Genomic DNA, 4,298 nt, shown 5'->3' on the forward strand with positions numbered 1-4,298 from the left:
TGTCATATTTGTGTTGGTGAGACAGGGGACCAGCGAGTTGCAGCGGGTGGATGGTGCAGAGGTTGCTGCGAGAAAGCTGGCAAGCAGTGGCGTCCTACATGTTTAAGGTTTGGTGCTTGCTGCTCACGTAGATGAATAGTCATATCAGTGACGAGTTTCTTTCAGAAGTTAGTTTGTATCAGAAGTTAGCTTAAACTCTATTTCCTTTCAGCTGACTTAAACTACGAGATAGTGGGTATTTTCTTCCATGAAGCTACTATTGAATTTGATATAATCTGCACTTGTAATAAAAAAGCTGAAGAAATCTGCAGCTTTAATAAAAAAGCTGAAGAACTACATTGATTTTGCTACCTACCAAGTGTTGTTGTTTTTCGACATTGATTTCGTTGGTGGTTTTTGGTATCATGTTTGTTAGCTTGCTCGGCTGCTGTAGAGAGGTGACACGACGCGACGGGACGAGTGAAGATAGACATAGTCGGAGACTAGCGTTGGATGCAGAGGTAGCACGACGACAACTGAGATGAGGGTGGCAAGACGGAGACAGGTACATAGGCAGCTTTTCATGCCATTTTGCATGCTAAGTAATAAATATGACAACGAAGTAATAGTGGGCATTGGTTGTTATTTGCTAATGGTAATAGTACTGGACAGAGCATCATTCTGTTGTGGAAAGATATCTCTTATGTACAAACTTAACTTGTTAGTCATTTTATGGGGGCACACTTATATCGTTTGTTTCTCAATTTCTCATCTAGCTGTTGATTAAATTTGGTGATACATGAATAAAGGCTGCCGCAAAGGATGAGCGTGTACTTGGATCAGTAAAATGTCACGTGTTATATTTTCTTTCTTTTCTTTATCAAACTAGCCAATTCCTATCTAGCAAAAGAAGAAAAACATTAATAGACATAGACTATTTTTATTTTACTAAAATGTCTTCCATCTAAGCATATCAGACCTAAAATATGTTTTGTTAACAAATTATGCTTTACCCTAGTTTGTACTTTTTGTTCAGGCCTTGTAGAGTAAAGAAAAGTATATGCTGTGATTGCTATGCATCAGAATCATTTAGCTAGGGTTAAGGTTTCAGGAAAAAAAGACATTTTCTTGACAATGAACCTGGTCAAAGTACATAATGCAATTTCTTTATGCAGAGAAATTATTTTTCGTGCTAAAGGGAATCATGGTCTCACGGCTTAACATAATTTCTTATTGTGTAATTCTGTAGATTGAAATGTAAGCTTGTAGACGCTTGAGCATGGGAGGCAGCATGGATTTCTCTATAAGGGTGTCAGGTGCCACCTTGAGGTGAGCACACACAAGCGCTCCATTTTACGTTCTTCAGAAATGTTGAAGATTACATTCAAGGAGAGAACACAACCATGGTGACACTCAATAAAGTGAAGCAACCGCTAGCCTTGCAAGAGAGAGAGAGTAGTCCGGGCCTATCATACAATTTAAATATGTTAACTGCTGTTTGCAGAATCGCTACAAAATTCATGTTAATTTCCTCTGAATGAATAAGGTCTGATTTTTTGTATGTATTTCTATTTCGTGATGACTAGGGTTAGCAAGGTGGACATGACTAATACTATTGTAGAAAGCACTGCAAATTTTGTCTTGAATGAAGCATGGTCTTTGGGTGAGACTCTGAGCACCCAAAACATTTTTTGCTTGCTTCTTTTTTGAGATTCCAGTTATCCTCTATTTCCGGGCTTCATTTTTACTGGTTGTGAATCATTTGTTGATGTCAGTAAATCCTTGTTGGAATATCTTCATCGGTTTGACATAGGCACATTGATGAGAGTGCTTAAAGCTGCCACAGTTAAGCCAGAGCCATCTTATTTTCATTTTTATTTTGCTAGAGAATCATGTTGTCAAGTATGTATGAAAATTACATAGCTTCATGATCGATGGATATTTATCAATTCATGCAACTATTTTAGAACTATATTTTTTTAATCCGTGGCAACGCACGGGCCTTTAACTAGTATGTGTACAAGGAGATGGATTTTTTTTCTACACGGATAGTTTAGGTTTTTTTCCTAAACGTTGTCTAGGTGCAGCACACACTCTCTCTCTGCACTCCACTTCACTTCCCATTACCCTTACCCATTCCCCTCCCTCACTCTCTCCGCCAAATCCCTAGCAGCACAGTCCACCGCCGATGGGAGAGCCCACCACCGACAGGAGAGCCCACCGCCGACGGGAGGGAGTGGGATTGGGGAGCGGGAACCGAGGTGGGCAGCGAAGGCGGAGGAGGAGGATCTTTGGCGGGCCTGGAACTCGCACTCGACGGCGTGGGCAGCCTAGAGGATGGCGCCGGTAGGCTTCTTCCGCAGCACGTACCGCCGGGGCTCCCCGCCGGGCGCGGAGGCGTTGAGGCAGTAGGTGGGGTTGGACTGGCCGTGGCCGAACTGCGTGAGGGCGAGGGACGGCGCCGGCGCGGGGAAGCCCGGGACGTGCGCGGCCGCGTACCGCAATAGCGCCGCCTCGTCCAGCCCCTACGCCTCGTGCACCGGCCGCAGCTGGTCCGAGGTCAGCGTCGCCATCTCGCTCGCTCGCTCGCCAGCCGCCGGTCCGGGATTGGATTGCCGATTGTCGGCGGAGGACGGGGAGGGGACAGGGGACGACGACTGTGGAACAGTCCGGGATGGGATTGCCGATTGCGTGGCTGTTGGAAAGGTACTGCTAATTTATCCATACAAAATCAAAGCTTGAATGTGATTGAAATATTATTCAAGTGCTGCTTATACATGATTATTGTACAAAGGATGGCAATATTTAGCGTTAGCAAGGTTCATGTCAATCAAAATCTACTGATGTATAGCATATGATCTTCATAGACTATTGTAGTTAGTTTAGCCTTCTTGTGTATTACCTGACTGTAGGGATATCCATGTCTATTGCCGTTTGAATTGGATGTATTTAAATTCTGTTTGACGCGTGTACTGAGTTGTGAATACGATATCGGATTGTTCATATATGGTTTGCATCAGCTAGTATCATATCCAGTTACTAAAAACATGATGAATCTATCGAGTGATCTTTGTATTTGCACAATACAAACTGAAGTGTAGACGCCAGTGGCCAAGATTTTGCTGGGCTGAACTTTATGATATGATTACTAGAGGAATTTCACACTTTCCATGCTTTTATTTACATGGCAGTGGCTAAACCGAAGGCATGCTCTCCAACTGAGGGCACAACAGGGGATTCCGGTCTCTGAATACGGGGTAATGTTTCCATTTATTTCTTTACTAACGTTGTATGTAGAAAGTGATCTGCCAACATTAGGGAAGCTTCAACATATCAGATTAAGTTATTACGAATCTTTCTCAATACTATTCTGTTCAGTATGTCCAAAGCAGTTAGGATTGCATATTTTGTCCTAGCACACAAGTTTCAATCCACACAAGAATTGGCTTGGTTATTTCTAGCAGTAGGAAGGTCATATGACAGCATTATTAACATGACGTTCATGTGTGCAGGTTTTGGTTGACATGATTTGTGTGCCTGACTGGGCTTTCGAAGCGGTCGGCTTGGAACTGAGAGGAATGGGCCAAGACACTGCATACCATCCTAGCCTTTACCTGACAACAGCCCAGGTGAGAGTTGCTTACAAGCATTACCTGAAGTGTAATTTGCCATATGCTGCATCATCATCATCATCATCACAAGAATACATCTAAATGTGCTAAATGTGATCTCTTGTGCTTCTTTCAGAGGGAAGCGGTGGAGGCTCTGATCCAGGAGCTCCCCAAGTTCATGCTGAAAGCGGTGCCGACAGACTGCAGCGAGTGCCCGATCTGCCTGGAAGAGTTCAAGGTGGGGAACATGGTGTGTGGCCTCCCGTGCACGCACAACTTCCACGTGGAGTGCATCGACCAGTGGGTGCGGCTGAACGTCAAGTGCCCGCGGTGCCGTTGCTCAGTGTTCCCCAACCTGGACCTGCGAGCGCTCAACGGCGTCCGCTCCAGCAGCGAGATGCTGCAGCAGGACCGCCCCTCGGGAGCATCAGCTCTTACAACTGGAAGCATCAGAAGTACATATGGAGATGCTACGGCTCTTACAACTGGAAGCATCATAAGTACAGATGGAGAGAAGAACCGTTTGGAAAAGGCTTCGCTTGCTTATAACTGTGAGAGGTAAATGCATTTCACTGTAAGATAATTTTAGCTCTTTCCGGTGTGACCGAGAAAAATGTTGATCCTTCAGGAGAGGAAATTGGCAGAAGCTTTCACTTAGCCACTGTTTGATAACAAAATATTTTTGAAGTATTCCAGGAATACTACAGT

General features: G+C 44.3%; 1 long non-coding RNA gene across 1 annotated transcript; it reads left to right on the forward strand.

Annotated features, from left to right (window-relative positions):
* The first annotated feature begins 2,667 nt into the window (after positions 1-2,667).
* LOC123409418 lies at positions 2,668-3,591 on the forward strand. The gene is made up of 3 exons (XR_006612851.1): positions 2,668-2,685; positions 3,171-3,236; positions 3,492-3,591. It is a non-coding gene; the product is annotated as an uncharacterized LOC123409418 (long non-coding RNA).
* Positions 3,592-4,298: the final 707 nt, after the last annotated feature.

Source organism: Hordeum vulgare, chromosome 1H (genome assembly GCF_904849725.1).
Source record: "Hordeum vulgare subsp. vulgare chromosome 1H, MorexV3_pseudomolecules_assembly, whole genome shotgun sequence".
Classification (NCBI taxonomy): domain Eukaryota; kingdom Viridiplantae; phylum Streptophyta; class Magnoliopsida; order Poales; family Poaceae; genus Hordeum; species Hordeum vulgare.